Below are 23720 nucleotides of genomic sequence, written 5' to 3' on the forward strand. Positions count from 1 at the left end.
TGCGATGAAGCTATGCGCAGGTATGTTGGGCTGTGGCTCTAGAATGTCCGTCATTAGAGTCACGCTACACTTTTATCGAGTTCTGAGCGCACAGTGAGCACATAAATATGCACATAAAATAGTGTCTCTCGCCAAATATGGGTGCCTGTCGAGATATTCGCCTGATTTCATGTAACACCAAGTAACGTTACGTAACTGACATACATCTTCTTCATGACAACTGTCGGCGCACACTACAAGTCAATGAAGACGCCCGTGCAGCGTTTTCGATGTGAAGTGCTTGATCACCCACTATATAGCCCGGACGTGGCTGCGTTTCATTTTCTTCTCTGCTCACATGAGCGGGTGGTTATTAACACAATATTTTTGTACAGACAACGAGCTGTAGAGCACCGCAGAGAACTGGTGTAAAGCACAGGTGGCTGCCTTCTACGACCAGGGTGATGAAAAGCTGGCACAACGCTACGAAAAATGTCTAAGTCGCAGAGCGCCTATGAAGAGAAGTAGCTGGAAGGTGTAGCATACTGTTGCGAATTAAATATTTCCGATTTTCACTGTGATTTCCATTTCGCGACAGATCGGATCTTACTTTCTGGACAAGCCTCGACTGGTTGATGTGGGTTGGGTAAATCACTGTTGCAAGCGTTGATTGTGTATTAATTTACGCTTCACTGTCTCTGTGAAGTGACAAGATTCCCACTATTTTTCGTAAGGAGAGCGTCAAAATGACAGGTATCGGAATAAGTGACTGCGAGACAGAAATCAGCTAAAATCGCTCAACAGAGAAAAGGCGACTGGACCTGATGGCATACCTTTACCATTCTACATAGATTATGCAAAAGAATTTCTCCATGTTCTAAAAGCATCTCACACCTGGTGGTAGTCAACCGGAAGCAGGATTCCGTTACGATTGTGGACGGGGCCGTAATCAGTTACTATTGGATGCCTTTTTCAGTTACACACATTTATTTTTAAACCAGTAATTTCAGACTCAACAATAAATAAAAATATCACACGTTATTAATAAAAGAATAAATGACTGTGTAGATAATAGTGTTTTCACTGCGTTAAAATTTAGCAAATCACCGTAAAGTACAGATACAGATAACGTTTAAGAAAACAAACCACTGTGATCACGGCTGAAGGCATTACACGCCTAGAATGGCAATAATTTAAGAATGTTTAAGAACTCACTGCAATTACAGATTACAAGTATTGAAATATTGAAAAATAAGTGGCCACAAACACAGCAGAAGGTATCAGCCGCCAGGAATGGCAGTAAATAAGGTTTTGAGGCTTACTGCTAAAATATAAATATCGATTTATTTTTTTCAAAGGAAATGACCACATTCACAACTGAAGGCCTTACACGCCAGGAATGGCAATAATACAAAAAGTTAGGAAAACTGCGGTAAAACAGCAAATACAGTAGCAAAGGTTAGTTGCCGGCCGCGGTGGTCTCGCGGTTCTAGGCGCGCAGTCCGGAACCGCGCGACTGCTACGGTCGCAGGTTCGAATCCTGCCTCGGGCATGGATGTGTGTGATGTCCTTAGGTTAGTTAGGTTTAAGTAGTTCTAAGTTCTAGGGGACTGATGACCACAGCTGTTAATTCCCATAGTGCTCAGAGACATTTTTTGAGCAAAGGTTAGTTAAAAAAACAAGCAACCGATCACCAAACGGGTGAAATAAGATGACTATAAACTTTGTAACACAAGGGGTCACAGACGGTGCTCCAGGAATCGACCTCTGAGAAGGTCCGGCAACAACACTTTCGTGAGCGAAGAGATAGGCACCAAGAGTTGCATCCACTTCACAAGATGGGAAGTCAGACTTGTGGCAGTCTAACGAATGACTGATGACAATCTTGCTGAAGTTACCTGACGTCCGATAAACCAAATGCAACGATGGAACAATACGCCAAAGCTGGAACCGGCGGTCTGCACTATGTCCCCAGAAAACTGTGTTTAGAGTGCCCAGAACGAGAAAGGAATCGCTGCCACCAGAGTAGAAGGATCACCAGCCGCGCGCTGGTTGAACTTAACAAATTGTAACCAGTTGAACGCAGTAATTCGCAATAAGAAGTCGAGGAACGCTAATCAGATCCGCCTTCCCCAAACACTCCACTCGCTGCTCTTCGCCTCGGCGACACTACGAGCAGCAACACGAATCCAAGTCACAGGAGAATCGCGAGATATCACAATGGCGGATGTTTCTCTACTTGGATTGAAATGCACTCAACTAAAGCTTGCTGGATCCGGTTTACGACGAGGTCGTGCGCCCTCGTGACCACAGCCCTTCCATCCGGCAGTCCATGCGTGCCGCCAGTGGTCCCGGAGTGTTATCGCACTGCGCGGACCTAGTTCCTCCTCGTGAGTTCCCAACCGAACTGGCCCACTCACCCGACACGGAAGAACACCGACGTCGCCGCAAAGCTAGGACAACAGTTACTACATATCGATAACTGCCGCTGCTGCCACTAGCCGACAGGGAACGCTTGCGAAACCGAGTGGCGCCAGTCAACACGAGAAGAAGACAAACAACCGCAACCAGGCGGAAACCTACAAACAGCACCAACTCGAGCCGCAGCACGGCTCACAGTCCATCGTAAATGGCTGGAGGAGTGAAGCATTTCCAATGATTGGAAAAAGTGTACAAATTACTACGGCACTCAAGACAGGTCATAGGACAGTCATAAACAGCTGTAGAATATCGCTAAAACCTGTCTACTGTGGAATTTTAGAACGCGTTTTACGCTGGCGTATTATAACATCTCAGGAGACCTGACATCTCGTCTGTAGGAATAAGACGAATCCTGAAAACAGCATTCGTAGTGAACCACGACTCGCTCTGTTCGTCCTCAAAACCCAGAGAGCGGTAAATAAAGACCATTAGACTGATACCGTGTTCGTTCACTTCGCAGAGGCAGTAGACACATGTTGCCTAATGAAAGAAATACGGTTCTACAGAGTATCCGATCAGTAGTATGATTGGATTAAAGAGTTGCTGACAAATAGAACACAGTGTGGTTTTGCGATTGCCGAACAGTCACTGATAGCAGTCACATTCAGTATATATCAATGGAGATAGTAGTAAATGGTTATACGAGGTGATGTTGCTATGTTCATCTATACCGTCATATTGCCATATATAAACTGCCCCATAGCCGGCCGCGATGGTCTCGCGGTTCTAGGCGCTCAGTCCGGAGCCAAGCGACTGCTACGGTAGCAGGTTCGAATCCTGCCTCGGGCATGGATGTGTGTGATGAGCTTAGGTTCGATATGTTTAAGTAGTTCTAAGTTCTAGGGGACTGATGACCACAGATGTTAAGTCCCATAGTGCTCAGAGCCATTTGAACCATTTGAAACTGCCTCATAATAAATTCTAGCGTATATCCTTTGCAGTAAGTTCTCTATTCACTTTTAATGTTAGAAGCACAACGACAAAAGGGACGCACTGAGTATCCTCGCAATGGAGAACTGTTAATTTAAAGTGAAATATATAAATATTTGATGTCCAGTAAGTGTGCAAAATTTAGGAACGAAGAGAGGAGTTCCCAACCAATTGTTAATCTGAGTGCGAAATGGGGACAACATGATATGAACATAGAAGCTGTAACGGGAATAAGGGTGGATATTTCTTTTGGTGACTGAGGACAGTGTAGGTATTGACGTCATTTGCACAGTAATAATTACAGCTGTTACAAGTGGTATGTTTTTAGGTTGGATAGTACCTCCAAGTATGTGTGGCAAGGGCAAGAGGTTATTGCTTATTTTCCCCTTGGCAGCAGGCGAGGTGTTGAAGTGCGGACGCGTGGATGCAAGGTGATTAGTCTACAACGACAAGCGTAGGCCACTGAGTGGTGCAGTTATGACCGTGAAAAAAGAAATCCGGTTTTAAAATTTATGCCACGTTTGTAAGAAGACTGTTCGACACAGGGAAAAAACGACCGACACGCTTAAGTGTGTACATGTTAATGTACCACATACATAAATATATGCCCTTACACACGTTACACGATGTACAGTGGTAGTGATGTTACATAATAGCGTCACTTATAAATAAATGCTACGATTTCAAGAGGAACTTTACTGTTTAGTTTCAAAGTTACAAGAAGACAGAACACCGTAGAGGTTAAAAGAATCATAGAATTTTCTCGTTTATTTCGGTCTACGGCTGAAAAAGTAAGCTTTCAAAGAAAATGCAAAATGCTGTCTTAAGTTAAGACGCCACAGACGTTGTACTGAAACATGAATATAAACATGAATATAAAATTGAGATCTGGCAAGTGGGTGGAAAGTGTTAACTATTATTTTAAGCATCTTTGGAAATAGAACCAAACATTAAGACTGAATTCACCCAACGTACTTCACAATATTTGACTCCGCTTTATAATTCATCATCTGGTCCTTATTTTTAGTGAGTATCTATATTGCTAGTTGGTCTGACATATTATTTTCTTTTTCATTGCATCGGTGTTCACATTCTCCTGACGTGATAACGGAGGCAGGAAGACATTTCTGTTGAAGTGTATTAACAACACTCGGTTTTGACTGCCACTAGCTTGTTAACCACTCAACGTTACCTGCCTGGACAGGCACTGTTGTAAGGCAACCAGTAACAAACGGACGATAAAAAAAATACTCACTGCGTGGTAGACAAAATGTTCTCATAATATTTCATCTTTTCAGTGTCACGTTCTGGCTGTGAGAAGGAGTTATATGTTGGAGATGACCACCAGCAGATAGTAAACGACGCCGGTGTTGTCGGACTGCAGGTCTAATTACGGCTGCCAGTGTACCTTCCAGTACACGGCACTAAAAGTTTTTCGCGTGGCTCGTTGAGTGTAAACTTTTTTTAATTTTTTTTTAATTTTTATTTATTATTTATTATCAAATAGGGAGAGAGAGAGAGAGAAGGCTACTTACTAAGACATATTCGACCATCCGTGGTTTGAAGCAGTCATTCAGAATTTCGTAGCTGTGAATGGACATACCGAAACATACGCTATGTGGTTGAGTCGCCTAACAGTTGTATCAGGGAGTACAGGGATCGTGTGAGGTGTTTCCATTGCCTGTGACCTTCCACTGGCTGTGTGATCTTGGCGTCTGATCACCAGTCGTCCGAGACGCTCATTGAGCGACATCCGATCATATGCATCAGCCGCGACGAGGGACTTGCCACCAACAAGGGATTTCAGTTCCTCTGCAGGTCCGAGACCACTCACTGAGAGACACTACAGTCCCTTCCACAGTTTGCTGAACTGCTAGTGGCGTACTGTATCACTAGGAGAGTGAAGTACTGTATGAGTAAAATACGTTCTTCACCTCTCACTCGCCTAACTCTCATCACACCTCCCCTCCTCTCCCCTCTCCCCTCTCCGCCCCTTCCTCTCGCCCCACCACTCCATTTCCTAATCTGCACTTCTTGTCCTCCTTTCCCCTTCCAATTCCTCTCCCCATTTCTCTTCCTATTAATTCCTCCCCTCTTCCCTTCAGTCCTATTCCTGAACCACATCCCTTGCCTCGTCACACGTCACCTTTCCTAAGAAAGGCCCTCTCTTAGGAATAGCACAACAGATAGCATCTACGCCAGCCCACATATTTAGATCCCATCAACAACACCTTAATATTTAACTTTCTAAACACATTTCTCAACTCATTCTTAAGCCATACCGCTTTCTTGAAAATGCCCCTTTCAAACATAAGGGTATTTCATCCCATCCCTTCCTGTCATTTAACCAGCACATGATTAGTTATTTTAATCTATCTAAAACACCATCCCAGGCACAGAAAAATCAACGTTTTAAGCTCTACTATAATTAGATTGGGAAGTTGTATAAAATGAAACTCAACCAAAGAAGCATCCATCAGATTTAGTGTTACTTCCACGTTAAGGATCTGATAACCAGCTATCTGTTAGGTCTGTCAGAGAAATACTTTTAAGAAATGATGAATAAAGACACGCTAAAACATAATTGCAGATCATGTACACTTCTCGTCGCGTACATCTTTGTACACCCAGCTTAAGAACACAAACAAACAAATTGTATTTCAGGACAGCGCAACGAGGTTATACAAAAGTGTATCTATAGACAAACTGATTTCTGAAATGGTATAATTTATGTAAAACTTATGTAAGAAGGTCTCTGGATAGATAGCTTTGCACTGTAGCAACAGAGGCAAAGAAGTATGGGAGGTAGATACAGATTACTGAAAGTAAAACTAATTATTGAGGCTGATTGGGCAGGTAGACAGTTTCGTCTAAGTTAGTAAGAAATGGAAGATGTCATCCAACTAGTAGAAAACAAGCGATAAAGCTGTCTAAATATCAGTTTTGTTCATAGACTTACAGTTGCTAAGTAGTGCACGCCTTGATAAATAAGTCAACGTTTACCTGAGTTCGATGAGAGGTATTATAAGAATTGTTTCGTCATTTTTGTTGTTTTTTGGTCCATGACCTGTCAACATGAATATGCAACTTAAACGAGGATGTGTCCTCTTAAAGGCCGGCCGAGGTGGCCGAGCGGTTCTAGGCGCTACAGTCTGGAACGGCGCGACCGCTGCGGTCGCAGGTTCGAATCCAGCCTCGGGCATGGATGTGTGTGATGTCCTTAGGTTAGTTAGGTTTAAGTAGTTCTAAATTCTAGGGGACTGATGACCTCAGCTGTTAAGTCTCATAGTGCTCAGAGCCATTAGTCCTCTTAAAAGTAACGCATGAAACACTTTACAGTGATCTGTTATTTGACACGAGCACATATACCGAAGTCGCCATTATTGTAAATAAATAAAGTCAGTTAGCTTACAGACGCAGCGTGTTTTCCTTTCATTCTTCAGTTCACTTGGTCAGTGACCACTGTTGAACTGCTGTCATTTTTGATACAATATTATCGACTGAAGCGTAATAGGAATATTTATTTGCAATCATATCGAAGTCATTTGGCGTTCAACCCAAACTGAGCGGCATGGCTCCAAATATTGATCTTTTACACAAACGTGTTTTATCGTGTTCCATAAAAACATATTCTTTTGATTTCACAAGATTATATATTTTATGTGGATGAAGAAAGAAATTTGGTGTCGATCCTAATTTAGGCATCTCAGCTAAAAATTTACTTTGTGGTTCGTGTGCTGGCAGTAGATGTCTACCATAAACAGTTAGTACATTCTGTAGGAATCACCGAGCGAGGTGGCGCAGTGGTTAGCACACTGGACTCGCATTCGGGAGGACGACGGTTCAATCCCGTCTCCAGCCATCCTGATTTAGGTTTTCCGTGATTTCTCTAAATCGCTTCAGGCAAATGCCGGGATGGTTCCTTTGAAAGGGCACGGCCGATTTCCTTCCCCATCCTTCGCTAACCCGAGCTTGTGCTCCGTCTCTAATGACCTCGTTGTCGACGGGACGTTAAACAACACTCACTCACCCACTCTGTAGGAATCGTAACTGGAAATCTGGCTTGATCCACAACAGCGAGAACATGCTAAAAATTTAATTTTTGCATCATCACACTGGTACCTGCAAGTGAATAATGTCAAGTCAATAATAAGAGCAAATGTCAATAATGAACTGTCTGAACGATGTATCACCCGTAACGGTCTCTAAGTTAGTGTGATATTATGTATGATTTTCTTTGTATGTAATGGTCGAGGGGAGGGGGTGATGAAAGAATCGGTGTATGTGCGTTCCATTTCAGAAACTTGGCATGAACTGCGTCGTATCATAGTAAAAGAAGTTAACTCCGAACATGCTCGAATGCCCGCAAAACTATGGGAATAGATTGACCATCGTCTGGATGTTTGCCTTGGACACTTGTGAAAGGTGATGTAATTGTAAAAGGCACCAAATGACATATGTGTATACGTGTAAAGTACACGCTGTTTCTTTGTTTTAGCAGGCTTTTCCTCTTATAAGCAGTTGCCTAGTTGCCTGTCCTCAAATGCCACAAGCTTCCATACTGCCAGTCTTCTTCTGACTGGTCTCCCCTTCCCACGCCTTTGGCTATGGTTCCCCTCCACGTTGCTCTCGACCTCCCTCGGCTCCTTCTCCCTTCCGGAGATCAGTTGAGGAAACACTGTCACCATCGTTGTTTCTCATACGGTGGATATGTCCATACCATCGCAGTGCTCGAACATCAGTCCTATCTGAGACTGGTTCCACCATACCCACCTCTATTCTTATATTTGTTTCTCAGTTGATCCGAGCATGCCGCTGTCATGCCCCACCCTAACCCGTCAATTTCGACAGCCTCAATTGTCCCACCTTTGTATTTCGTTCAGTGTCCAACACAATCAGCCATGTCTGAAGCCTTTTGTCTAGATGCGTGCCGATACTGATAGACATGATTTAATGACCTAACAGCTACTCTCGCGTGACTTATTCTGTCAGATCTGTCCACTTTACATTGGCTAGTGTCGTCAATTGGTGAACATGGGTACTTCCACATTTCTTACCTGGCCACACTCAAAATCACGTCCTCACCTTGCCCCGTTAATCAACAAAATATCCTGTTCTATCTACTTTTGCTGTTAGTCCCAATTGTTCATAAGCATCCATTGCCTTCTTTATTTGATAAGTGGCATCATCCTTATTCAGAGCCATAAGTACTTGATTGTCGGCAAACATTATTGAACGTCAACGTTTATGCTGCTCTGCCACGCCCAAACTTCTACAATGCCTATTTCAGTAACAAAGAACTATTTTTAAAAACAACTTAAATAAGGTTGGTGACGTAGAACATCTTGTCTTAATTCTTTACATGTTTTGAGACTTACCGTTATCTTACTACCAACCTTCACAACTGCCTCGCATTGGTTGCAGAACGGTACACCATTTTGACCAACTCTATTAAGGCACTACCCATTCCAGGATTTTCCAGTGCTGTCCAGAGTGTAAGGGGGTCATATCATTTTGGTTTTTGTATATCATCGATGTGCACGTCAGAGAGAGAGCAAGTTACGTTACTGTTAAAGAATCTTTGGTCTTGTCGTGGCACAGTCTTTACTTCTGCACAGTCTGATACATTCTCAGTCGAAGTGTGGTAGGTGATGGACGTATTCGGTTGTGCTGTGTAGATTTCTGATGGTATCTGCTAAATGAAGGAAGACTGTTTGCGAATAACAGCAAGGATAAGTATGACAAATACATTAGAATGCGAAGACAATATAAATTTTGAATAATATTTTTATATTTGGGCAGAAGAAATTTGAGATAAGACTGCAGCACTGAACAGCTAGGAATGATTATTGTCAGCTAATTAAGTTGCTTAGAGCTGAGTGAAAGACCATCCCACTTCCCTGAGTCATGCATTAACATGTTAAGAGATTAAGCTGTTTGGTTTTAACAGAAATTCTTTTTTAGCGTTACACTCTTTTTAAATAATTATTCACTTTCTTAAGCACAGTGTTGTTTAGGTCAATGTTATGTGCGAAGATCATACGAAGTTTTACTCTGTCCTTCTCTTTGTCCTTCTTGAATATAATCTTCATTCTAAAATCGTTGTCTTGGAATAGCATTTCATAGAGATGGTGACTCTCCCCACCCAACTGATCATCATTACGCATTAGCACATGCGAGTTTGAATTTGTATTGAGAAACAGAAACCTAGCTAACCCACTAGCTGCTTGCTATTATGGTTTCGCGAAATCTGCAACACTGATGTCATGACGCGAGGTAAGTGGAAATTTTGATTAGGGCCAGATAATTTTTTTACTTCTGTTACTCATTTAACGTAACAGAACATGCATTCAGATGCATTCAAATAAGTTACAATTCAGTACAAATTAGGTTCTGTTTAGTCAAAGGTTAGTACACAGTTTAAGTTGGATAACAGTTTGTGGGTACATAGTTTCGGTAACACGAAGACTTTTATAGAGTGGGCGGTTAAGTTGGGTTAAACTTCAGACAGAAACAAATATAGTATCTCCCTTGGAACAGAATCAAAGGTCTTTTGTGAATCATTTTCTTAATCATCTGATGTTCACACAAAATGTTATAACCGCAGGTTTTCCTAGCAGTAAAACCCAAATGCTCCTGATATACAACGACATGCGCTACCTTTACCTATCTGTACTTTGCGTTACTACTGATAAACCTACTCACCGAAACCATTACACTTATCCCTTTGTAGTTGGTAGGATCTCTCCCGCCCCCTGTCTTATATAAGGCGGTAATATATGATATTTTCAATTCTTGGGGTACTTTATCTCCTTGAAACTCTTTAATTAAAAATGGTTACTGTTGCTGCTAGTACTTTAGGTCCGCCGCACTTCAATAATTCCATCACTGTACCTCCAGGACCAGGTGACTTCCCAATTTTTTTACTCTCTGAAGCGTCTGTGTAAAGGATATAGCCTTGTAAAATGGGATGGTAGTTCTGAAAACAAAATCTTTGTTGTTCCATAAGTTCAAATGTACCCCAAGGTTCTATCTACATTCGAGTGGGTAGTGTAGATAGTAATAAACGTAGTCATAGGCGTCACTAGGCACACTGATGTTGTTTGCCTCTAACACGACAAAACACTTAAATGCAACGCAACTCACACAGTACGAGTATTTTTAATGATGGGGCTGAAGATTGGCATTGTGCCCGAAGGTAACTTTAGTTCTGGAATATTTTAACATTTATCCATGTTATGTTGTTTCGGTCGGTATTATTACACAAAAAGTGTTGATCGTTCTACATGTACAGGTTGCTGAGCACCAGTGTTTTAATGTTCTCCAGTGGCGGTCGTATTAAAAAGAGCAGAACTTTTAATTCGAGGACGCTCTCCTGGGAGATAAGAAACAGAGTAGCTGATGAAATGAATAACAGTGCTGCTAGATTAAAATGCAAACTCCTTCGTATAATCGATATAGCGGGAAACAGGGCTGTTGTAAGATAAACCTTTAGATAGGCGGCACCAGCGACTACGACTTCGCGAGATTCCATCCGTTGGCCAGAAATCGCGGCATCTGTGTGCCCACGCTCGTCTTCTCTCACGCGATCGGATTTATTGATTCCCTGTCGCTTTCTCTCACAAGCTTGAGAGCAACGCCCAGCTGTTAAAACTCTAGACAGCGGCAAAAGACAGACTCTAATTGCGTGACGTGGAAGAAATATGAAAGCTGTAGCAAACCGTCTCAGAGAAAATAAATTCACAATTTGCGAGTTGGTGGGCCCGAAAAATAAGCTGGTCCTTCATTGCCGTGTACTGACTTTGGAATCGTTATAGATTTACAAAGAGCAAAAGAATTAAAGCGTCAAGTTTTTTTTAAAAAATCCCCCCCCCCCTCCTCACAGTGAAGCAGACGTTTGAAATTTAGCTCAAAAGTGCCTACAGTCTTCCTCTCTAATGGTACAAAAACAGGCGTGCTGTGACGTCATCCTCGAGCTCGGCGACACTTGAAAAAATGCCAGAGGTGTAAGGTGGGTTGATTTCACCCCAGTTCTGCCCAACATCATCGTGGGCGTATCACACAGAGGTAAGGTCGTCACCCTCACCCCTTACCCATATCTCAGGTATTCTCTTCACGTCTCTGCGATGGAGACCACAACCGCCATGCTCAGCGTTGATATCTCTGCTTTCTTATGGGTGGCCAACGACGACATTCCAGACATACTGTCCCGCAGAATCGACATGAAAAGGCTTCAGGAGATGGCATAAATGACGTCAATGAAACGACCCCCTTCATTGGAACATTCATTTACCCACATTCTCGGTCGAGAACTACAGTTTTCAGTGCAGTGTGCAACAAGTGATGTTCTTGACAACCTTTGACACTGCTTACACACACGGACGATTCAACTGTTTTTTAAAAACTTCGTGGGGCAGCAACGACACTGATCGTCAGCTGTCCCCTTTGGAGTGCAACGCGATCGCAATTTTTGCTCTGGTATATTTGGAAGAACCACCTTCTTAGACGTGTAGTGTCACATGAAAACTCGGTCATTTGGGTCAGTGCTAAATTAAATTAAAGTCGTAGAACATCAAAATCCTCCACAAAGAAAAATGTCAAATGAGTATTTGAAAACGCCAAAGAAAAAAGTGAAGTTATATAACTGGAAAAACGTAGAAAAAGCACAAACTCGTAAGAGTCGTTTGACACCATATGTCGTCACCTAAAATGGAGAGCAGCGCTAGCATTATTTACGATACCTCTCGCTAGAAAATCGTTTAATCGAAGAGATCTCTTCGATAATCTCGCACAGAAATGTATGAGGCTGCTCAAAAAGTAGTCACCATGAAGTATTAGCGTGCCAAGGTTGTAGCCGCTTTCCTCTGTCTACGGCGACCCTCTGAAACATTGCAAACCTCCCGTTCTTTGATGGGGAAGTATTGTAATACCAAATGGGACTTTAATTCCGAGGCAGCCTGGCAGGTTAACTGGCAAAAATTACGCTAGGGACGGAAAGTAATATTTTCTGAGGTCACAACATGGACGCAGACGAATGGCGTTGTGAATTACTTGAGGTGTTTGCCAAAGCAGGAGACACTGCCAACCAGCTACGGCCAAGCAATGGCTGGTAAAATTCGAGGTCCAAGTGATCCATAGAAACAGACAGTAGCTACAAATAACACAGTTGGGTATATAAAGAAAATATTGCAATCAATATAGCCTCTGTGGATCAACTAGAACAGTGGTTTCCTGTCTGTCTGAGATGATTATCCCTGACTGTAATCAGATTTACACTCCTGGAAATTGAAATAAGAACACCGTGAATTCATTGTCCCAGGAAAGGGAAACTTTATTGACACATTCCTGGGGTCAGATACATCACATGATCACACTGACAGAACCACAGGCACATAGACACAGGCAACAGAGCATGCACAATGTCGACACTAGTACAGTGTATATCCACCTTTCGCAGCAATGCAGGCTGCTATTCTCCCATGGAGACGATCGTAGAGATGCTGGATGTAGTCCTGTGGAACGGCTTGCCATGCCATTTCCACCTGGCGCCTCAGTTGGACCAGCGTTCGTGCTGGACGTGCAGACCGCGTGAGACGACGCTTCATCCAGTCCCAAACATGCTCAATGGGGGACAGATCCGGAGATCTTGCTGGCCAGGGTAGTTGACTTACACCTTCTAGAGCACGTTGGGCGGCACGGGATACATGCGGACGTGCATTGTCCTGTTGGAACAGCAAGTTCCCTTGCCGGTCTAGGAATGGTAGAACGATGGGTTCGATGACGGTTTGGATGTACCGTGCACTATTCAGTGTCCCCTCGACGATCACCAGTGGTGTACGGCCAGTGTAGGAGATCGCTCCCCACACCATGATGCCGGGTGTTGGCCCTGTGTGCCTTGGTCGTATGCAGTCCTGATTGTGGCGCTCACCTGCACGGCGCCAAACACGCATACGACCATCATTGGCACCAAGGCAGAAGCGACTCTCATCGCTGAAGACGACACGTCTCCATTCGTCCCTCCATTCACGCCTGTCGCGACACCACTGGAGGCGGGCTGCACGATGTTGGGGCGTGAGCGGAAGACGGCCTAACGGTGTGCGGGACCGTAGCCCAGCTTCATGGAGACGGTTGCGAATGGTCCTCGCCGATACCCCAGGAGCAACAGTGTCCCTAAATTGCTGGGAAGTGGCGGTGCGGTCCCCTACGGCACTGCGTAGGATCCTACGGTCTTGGCGTGCATCCGTGCGTCGCTGCGGTCCGGTCCCAGGTCGACGTGCACGTGCACCTTCCGCCGACCACTGGCGACAACATCGATGTACTGTGGAGACCTCACGCCCCACGTGTTGAGCAATTCGGCGGTACGTCCACCCGGCCTCCCGCATGCCCACTATACGCCCTCGCTCAAAGTCCGTCAACTGCACATACGGTTCACGTCCACGCAGTCGCGGCATGCTACCAGTATTAAAGACTGCGATGGAGCTCCGTATGCCACGGCAAACTGGCTGACACTGACGGCGGCGGTGCACAAATGCTGCGCAGCTAGCGCCATTCGAGGGCCAACACCGCGGTTCCTGGTGTGTCCGCTGTGCCGTGCGTGTGATCATTGCTTGTACAGCCCTCTCGCAGTGTCCGGAGCAAGTATGGTGGGTCTGACACACCGGTGTCAATGTGTTCTTTTTTCCATTTCCAGGAGTGTAGATAGTACCGCCCCTCCTCTTCCTTCCACTGACCGTAATCAGCATTAGTACCTAACTAAATTTTAGAATGAAAAACAATTTCCATTTAAAATTGCGAAAGATAAATATTATTTAGTTTTTGTAGATGTTTTGCCAATCGTAAACTAATAAGTCAATGAGACAACTAATACTGTTAATTTCCAACAGCCGCGCAGGATTAGCCGAGCAGTCTAAGGCGCTGCAGTCATGGACTGTGCGGCTGGTCCCGGCGGAGGTTGGAGTCCTCCCTCGGGCATGGGTGTGTGTGTGTTTGTCCTTAGGATAATTTAGATTAAGTAGTGTGTACGCTTAGGGACTGATGACCTTAGCATTTAAGTCCCATAAGGTTTCACACACATTTGAACATTTTTTGAACAATTTCCAACATAAAATTTTCTATGGAATGATAAAACAATTCTCTGTGCACCGTGAATGCCACACCTACAATTTCTCCTCAGAAAAGAAAACTACCTATTCACACTGAAGGAAGATACTTGTTACAAAACACACTTCTTCTCCATCATTCCTCTCCATAAGACACCTGTGTCACTGATCTCTACACTAAAACTGCATGCATTACACTTACTGTTTGTAAATCACTTGATTGCTGGACTCCTTACTTCTGAGATAATAGAAATTGGGGAGACTCCAAACTGCCTATTCTTTGTGTCTGGCCACTTGCACCAGAAATAAAAATAATAATAATAACAAGTCGTTGGAAGTCCCCTGCAGAAATACTGCGCCGTGCTGCCTCTCTATAGCCGTCCATGATTGCGAAAGTGTTGCCGGTGCAGAATTTTGTGCACGAAGTGATCTCTCGATTACGTCAGATAAATGTGTGAGATACATTACAAGTTTGTGTTTTGTTGTATTACACCCAAACTACATCAGTGTACCTAGTCATGGTTATGGCTATATTTCTGACTACACCTCTGCATAGTTACCGCTGTGTTTTGCTGGCAAGTAGTTCGTTTATTATCACGAAGTCAATGATGATGCTAACTCTGGTCTATTGTAGAACTACCGACAACTCGGAGAAGCCATTTTCATAAGATATGTAAGCATCTGTTACATATACACTAAGCTGACCAAAGTCGTGGGATAGCTCCTAATACTGTGTCGGACCTTCTTTTGCATGGCACAGCGTGGCAGCTCGACGTGGCATGGACCCAACAAGTCGCTGGAAATGCCCTGTAGAAATACTGAGCCATGCTGCCTCTATCTATCGATTATGTTTGATAAATGTTCGATGGGATCCATGCCGGACGATCTGTGTGCCCAAATCATTCATTCGAACTGTTGAGAACGTTCTTTAAACCAATTGCGAACAATTGTGACCCGGTGACATGGAGCATCATTGTCTGGGATCATGAAGTCCATGAATGGCTGCAAATGATCTCCAAGTAGCCGAACATAACCATTTCCAGTCAAGGATCGTTTCAGTTGGACCAGAGGACCCAGTCCATTCAGTATAAACACAGCCAATACCATTATAGATTCACCATCAGCTTGGTTCAAATGGCTCTGAGCACTATGGGACTCAACTGCTGTGGTCATAAGTCCCCTAGAACTTAGAACTACTTAAACCTAACTAACCTAAGGACATCACACACATCCATGCCCGAGGCAGGATTCGAACCTGCGACCGTAGCGCACCATCAGCTTGCACTGTGCCTTGTTGACCACCTGGTTCACGGCTTCATGGGGGTCTGCGGCACACTCGAATCCTACAATCAGCTCTTACCAACTGTAATCGGGATTCATCTGAGCAGACCACGGTTTTCGAGTCGTCTAGGGTCAAATTGATATGGTCACGATCCCAGGAGAGGCGCTACAGGCGATGTCGTTCTCTTAGCAACGGAATTCGGGTTGGTCGTCTGCTGCCATAGTCCATTACGCCAGATTTCGCCGCACTGCCGTAACGGATACGTGCCTCGTATCTCGCACATTGATTTCTGCAGTTATTTCACGCAGGGTTGCTTTTCTGTTAGCACTGATAATTTTACACAAACGCAGCTTCCCTAGGTCGTCGGAAACAGCGTTGCCCATGGTGAGGGTTAATGCCTGAAATTTAGTATTCTGGGCACACTCTTGACACTGTGGATATCCGAATATTGAATTTCCTAACGATTTCCGAAATGGAATGCCCCACATGTCTATCTCCAACTACCGCTCCGCTTTCTAAGTCTGTTAATTCCCGTCGTGCGGCCATAATAAGGTCAGAAACCTTTTCACATGAATTACCTGAGTAGTCCTTGTAGAAATGGTGGACAGGACCACTGTAGTCCTTGTAGAGATTGTGGTATTGGTGGGCCACCAGAGGTGCAGACCCACTGTAGTCCTTGTAGAAATAATGGTATTGGTGGGTCATCAGAGATGCAGACCCACTGTAGTCCTTGTAGAGATGGCCAGCAGCCATCTGTTGTGACTGTGCAGGTGCACAATCACCATTGAAGAGTCTTGCAGTTAATATAACAAGTCCATAACCACCACTTGTGCACGCACAAAGTTTTTGGAATTGTCCTTAGAAGTCTTGCAGACAATATAGCAAGTCCATAAACCATCACTCGTCCACTCAAGAAAGTTTTTGGAATTGTCCTTAGAACCAGCAATGCTGTTATCCAGACCTTTGCTGAATTATCAACAAACGTGCAAACACTAACAGTCCCAACTTCTCACATATTGTGCATTACTATGACCAACAGAAATGTGTGCAGTGAAATGAATGCTTACAAGTTACTTAATTTGATGAACTGGTGTCAATTACAATATTATAACATGAGAATACAATTACAAAGGTACAAAATACATCATTAAAGAACATAACAATACAGATAACATTTGTAGTACAAGCTTTACAAAAGAATCGAAATAACATATACATCAGTGTTACAGGAATTATAACATAAGTTCATACATAAAAGATCAGGATAACTTTTGAAACATCAACGTTACACATGAGCATTAAAACAAAACAGATTAAATAATGTCTAAGCATATTTACAAGGTAAATAACATATTATTAATGCCAATTATATTTCAGGAGAACAGTATTCCTCATCATAGTGAATGTAGCTTAATATTAGAAGAAAAAATTCTATGAAACTACACAGAGACAGGAAGAAAACAAATACACAAGGGTACACAAACACATACTGGGATAACACAAAAGGAAAGGACAGGGTTCGTTTTCAGTGTAACATTTGGTACTGCAGTCCAACCCAAAACTTCATTCCATAGATCGTTCGTCTTATTTCAACCTTTGCTTCCACCAAAAATATCCTATCCAAGCATGCTTTCTGTATTTATATGTACACATATTTCTTACCTCATTATTTATTTTCCATTATCTAACCTCATCATTTATTTCCAAGAAAATCCTACCTATATCTGCTTTCTGTACTTTTTTCATATAACTTCTCAATGCATTTCTTCCAATTCATCACAACTCATTCTCTTATAGTCTACCCCCTTTTAAGCTAACTTAAATCTACTGAGCTCAGATGCTAAACCAAGGGATGAGGCAATGCAGCAGCATAAAACAATTAACACAAACATCAAGGACAAAAATTTTAAATAGGCAAAGCAATTGCAGTACTACAACTAATATAAGGCACTGTGCAGCAAACAAGAAAAATAAAACAGTAGTAAAACTAGCTTAGAAGAGTAACACAAAGTCAAATTCAGTAACACTATGCCTGGCAAACAGCAGTAACTTATACCTAAAAGTTAAGTGACCACCTGCACGTGCGTCATGGGCACCCAGCTGTGTCAGACGCCTGAAGAACAAGCCATTAGAGTGCGTGCCTTTTCAGAGGCACAGGTAGAAAAGAAAAAAAAAAAAGGGAGGCCATTATCCACGCTTTTGACATTCCTTTGTAGAAAGCACCGCAAATACGACACGCTTACATCTGCACACATGATTATGACAAGTATCTTTCTACGAGAATTGAGAGAATTTTTACAGCCTTATGAAATGCCATATGGCTAATGAATGATGTTTCATGCCGTCCTTTGTACATATTTGCTCATTTTCTTTAATATCTAGTTTCTAGCTGCACTGCAGCATTGGTTAAAATAAAATTTAATATATGTACTAATATAGTTATTTTATGCCTACAGATCCAGTCAATAAGAAATTTATGATCTACTTCCAAGAAAACGAGGGCACATAAATAGACATTTCCCTTCCCAGGAATTGCATAAATAATTTCTTTACGATTTGGTAACTTATCTGCAGTGTAAGTTCTTGTGATGCATCACTCTAGTGTTAAGATGTGACATAAGTATTAAACATGGCCATTTTTACTGTAATATTTTTTCTGCTTGAGCTTTGTCATGTATAGATATAAGTTTTATATTTTTTATATTTTTTATATTTGCTGCTGCTGTTTGCCACGCATAGTGCTACTAAATTTCACTTTGTATTACTCTGTTAAGCTAGTTTTATTACTGATTTATTTTTCTTGTTGCTGCACATTGGCTCATATTAGTTGTAATGTTGCATTGCTTGGCAATTTAGATTTACTGTAGCTTGCTTTGCAATTTTCCATTTTTTTTGTGATTGATGTTTGTGTTGATTGTTTTGTGCTGCTGCATTGCCTCGTCCCTTAGTTTAGCATCTGAGCTCAGTAGATTTAAGTTAGCTTAAGAGGGGGTAGACTATATAAGAGAATGAGTTGCGACAAATTGGAAGAAATGCATTGAGAATTTATACGAAAGTAGTACAGAAAGCAGGTATAAGTAGGATTTTCTTGGAAATAAATGTTGAGGTAAGATAATGGTAAATAAATAATGAGGTAAGAAATGTGTGAACAGAATACAGAAAGAATGCTTGGATAGAATTTTTTGGCTGGACAAATATCGAAATAAGACGAAAGACCTATGGAATGAAGTTTTGGGATGGACTGCAGTACCAAATGTTACACTGAAAACGAACCCTGTCCTTTCCTTTTGTGTTATCCCACTATTTGTTTGTGTACCCTTGTGTATTTGTTTTCTTCCTGTCTCTGTGTAGTTTCATAGAAGTTTTTCTTCTTCTAATACTAAGCTACATTCACTAGGTAACTTATGTAATCAGTACGGCAGCCTTACGAAATATTTATAGCAGTAATGCTCTTTTTAAAAGTAAGTTAGTTTTATGACCCAAACACAAAATTTCTTTCCACACGACGCACGGGGCAATTGCTCCCAGATTCAGAACCATTCAACTAGAGGCTGAATAAGCTGAATGACTGTCTACTGTAGGGACCCATTGTGAAAAGTATTAAGAATGAATTCAGTACTTCATTCATAGTGGGCAGAAATCGACAGATGTAAAGTAAATTTCCGGGGTATGCAAGAGGACTATTATGCGAGGGCTTTTACTGTTTGCAACGTATGTAAATGGTCTAGTGGCTATCGTTGGAAGATCCATGAGGCTTTTTACATTAGATGCAGTTGTCTATTGAAAAGTAGCAAAGCCACAAGACTGTAGTGAACTGCAAGATGACCTTCGGAGAAATGGTGACGGGTGCAGGGGTTGGTACCTGACCCTGTACCTAAATAAATGTAACATATTGCACGTGAATAGACCAAAAGATTCGTTACTTTTTGACAATGTAATTGGTGAAAAATTACTGGAAACAGTAATTACTTTAAAATACCTTGTAGTCACCATCAAGATTGACCTATATTGGAACGACAATATAAAATAAATACTAGGAAGAGCAGACGGCCGGCTGAGATTCATTAGGAAGAATCTCTGAAAATGACTCTCTCACATATTCAACTGATTCTTATGTACTGTTCGTCAATCGACGACCAATTACCAATAAGATTAATAGAAGTAGAGAACCTCAGTAGTTGAGCGCCCTTAAACCCCAAACAAAAAAAAAAAAAAAAAAAAAAAAAAAAAGAAGTAGAGAAGATCCAACGGAGATGCTCGAGGGACTGCAAGAGAGCCTTTATGTACCGAAAAGTGGTTCAGGCGCTGTTCACAATGAAGAAATAGATTGATTCTTTCAACAAATAAACCCAAAATTCCGTTCTCACTGTATCCAGAAACTTCAGTGTCCATGAGATGTTCAACTCATAATCCTTCGTAGCGATCGTAATGATTGTTGAACGCTTCTGAACAAGAATACCACGCAATCAGTGAAATGACATGGAAGGACTAGACCCCTTTAACAAACATCATTTATTTTTTTGACTAAAAACATTTAATTTTTAAAAGTAATAATAGGTCTCCTTTAAGGAAAACAGGTAGGAAAATTCCAAGTTCATTTTCCATGATAAATTTATACACTTTAAAGTGTTCATATTGATAAATAACGTAGTCACTGAGTTAGAATAATAATGACCTTAAACAAGACGCAAGAAGATAAGACTTTAACAATACTGACCTTCAAAAAAATTAGATTTAAAAACTATTAAAATAATATGTGAATAAAAATAATTAAAACTGAGCGCTAGATAAATTTCTTCAAGCGATCTCCTACAAAAAAATTAGGCAGACTCCCAAAAGACAAATATTAACAGGTTAACAAGTTCGCCTTTATGGCTTACCCAACAAGTTTGCACCAAATATTTTACAGTAAAATTTAGATCGAGATTACAATATGTATTAAACAGAACAATAACATTAGAGGGAAAATTCCCTGTGTGATGGCAGTTCATCATATAAAGGCCTCTTGGCCGACAGAAAAATTTTATTTGCAGTGCAAGCCAGATAACATAACGTACTGAACTTCAGCACAGACAGTCGGGACCATATAATATAAATATCTATGGAGTCAGCATAGCCTACTGCGCATGTTCTCGACATCAAACCGGGCTAGTCACGTGGTATTGGGACGTCACTGCTTCTCTGCAATTTGTGGTAACAGCGAAACTTTAATATTACACGTATTCACCTATTTTTACAAACGTTTCTACACGTTTTACTATTAATGTCAGACATGTCGCGGTATTGTTGTTGCGACGGATGTAAAGAGAAGTACGAGACTGAGGACCCGTTACTTTTCATGGATACGTACAACACATCCTTAATCGTGAATATCACTTGATGGGAGGCGCTTTATATGTTTAGAAATATCTAGACGCGGTATGATGTCATGTATTGTAGTGCAAATTTGTGCGATATTTTTTTTTTTTTTTTTTTTTTGCCCACGAGAGAACTGCTAGACACACTATGCGATCAAAAGTATCCGCCACCCCCCAAAACATCGAACGTTGTCAGGTGATTGGCTGTTACTTGTGCCATACGTCTGTACGCGAGGTTTCCACACTCCTAAACATCCCTAGATCCACTATTTTCGATTTGATAGTGAAGTGGAAACGTGAAGGGACACGTACAGCACGAAAGCGTACAGGCCGACCTCGCCCGTTGACTGACAGAGACCGCCGGCATTAGAAGAGGGTCGTAATATGTAATAGGCTGACCTCTATCCAGACCAGCACACAGGAATTCCAAACTGCATCAGGATCCACTGCAATACTACGATAGTTAGGCGGGAGGTGAGAAAACTTGGATTTCATGGTCCAGCGGCTGCTCATAAGCCCCACATCACACCGTTAAATGCCAAACGACGCCTCGTTCGGTGTAAGGAGCGTAAATATTGGACGATTTAACAGTGGAACAACGTTGTGTGGAGTGACGAATCACGGTACACAATGTGGCTATACCATGGTAGGGTGTGGGTATGGCGAACGCCTGGTGAACGCTATCTGCCAGCGTCTGTAGTGCCGTCAGTAAAATTCGGAGGCTGTGCTGTTATGGTGTGGTCGTCTTTCTCATTGTTGTTTTGCGTGGCACTATCGCAGCACAGGCCTACATTGATGTTTTAAGCACCGTCTTGCTTCCCACTGTTGAAGAGCAATTCGGGGATGGCGATTGCATCTTTCAACACGACCGAGCACCTGCTCATAACGCGCGGCCTGTGGAGGAGTAGTTACACGGCAATAACATCCCTGTAATGGACTGGCTTTAAGAGAGTCCTGACATGAATAATGTAGAAACCTTTGAGATGTTTTGGAACGCCGACTTCGTGCCATGCCTCACCGACCGACATCGATATCTCTCCTCATTGCCGCACTCCGTGAAGAATGGGCTGCCATTCTCCAAGAAACCTCTCAGCACATGATTAAACGTATACCTGCGGGAGTGTAAACTGTCATTAAGGCTATGGGTGGGGCCAAAACCATACTGAATTCCAGCATTACCGATGGAGGGCGCCACGAACTTGTAAGTCATGTTCAGCCAGGTGTCCGGATACTTTTGACCATATATTTTAGATTTGCAAGTTCGTTTAAGCTTCCAGTCAGTGTTAACGTATTAGTGCTATGGTCATCAGCAGATAAAATTTATATAAGACAGTGTGATTAATTCCCTCCAGTTTATTCAGGTTCTCAAACCTCTGTGTGTACTGGGCACTTCTGCATGACACAGTTTCTTACTTTATATAATTTTTCTATTCTAGTTTCCCGAAAGACGAACAGTCAAAATACGGCTCCACTAAATAAGAAGAAAAGCAAAATAATAAACAAGAAATTGAAGAGATTGGATAATCAGTTGGTGTAAGTTGCTTATTTACTGTAGCAATTTCATTGCAACAAATGTGGTTTTTCCTCTTTTCTGTGATGCATCGGCGTCCAATATAGTGTCATTGTGACGTAATTAAATGGAGATTCGACAACATGAATAAGTGCAATAGAAAACCTAAAAAGGTATAGTTGGCTGTTATTTCTTTTCGCGCACCCGAAAAAACGTAACTAAAGTGAAACTGAGCTATGATACTGTGGCGGAAACGCTCAATACTCTTTCTCTTCACAACTTTAAAACTATATCAGTCCCAGCTATAAAATTGTTAAGATATCTGTAAAACGCATATACGAAGTTTCAGGATACTTCTGAAGGTGATCTACCTGTTCTAGCGAAGTAATAACACTCAAAATACGCTAAGCACTTTACGGACTAACATGCGCCGATACGTGACTTGAGAAACAGGAGATGTTGCGGACAGATTTCTCGTTCTGCGCATCCGTATGCTCACTCCATAGATATTTATGCTCGACGCGCTGTGTAGCCGCGTGATCTGAGGCGACTTGTAACGGTTCACACGACTCCCCTCGTCGGAGGTTAGAGTCCTTCCTCGGGTATGGGTGTGTGTGTTGGCCTTAGCGTAAATTAGTTTAAGTTAGGTTAAGTAGTGTGTAAGCTTAGGGACCGATGACCTCAGCCGTTTGGTCCCGTAAGATCTTACCACAAATTTTCGGGTATTTATGCTCAATGGTCGGGACGAGAGACTACAAATAGCGAGCTGCTCTAGGAAATGCTCGAGAGTCGTCCACACTGCCGCAAGCAACCCTGGCGCACGCGGCAAGAAGCTGCCGACATGGAACACTCTCCCGGCAACTTTGCAGGTGTTCTTAACAAACAGAGAAATAAATGAGTCACGGAATTACACTACAAGTGAAATTTATTATTTAACCACGATAGCAGTTATACTCTTTCCTATAAGGACATACGGCCTAGGAAATAAGCTTCGCCGGCCGATGTGGCCGTGCGGTTCTAGGCACTTCAGTCTGGAACCGCGTGACCGCTACGGTCACAGGTTCGAATCCTGCTTCGGGCAT

The sequence above is a fragment of the Schistocerca cancellata genome, chromosome 9, assembly GCF_023864275.1.
Source record: "Schistocerca cancellata isolate TAMUIC-IGC-003103 chromosome 9, iqSchCanc2.1, whole genome shotgun sequence".
Lineage (NCBI taxonomy): Eukaryota > Metazoa > Arthropoda > Insecta > Orthoptera > Acrididae > Schistocerca > Schistocerca cancellata.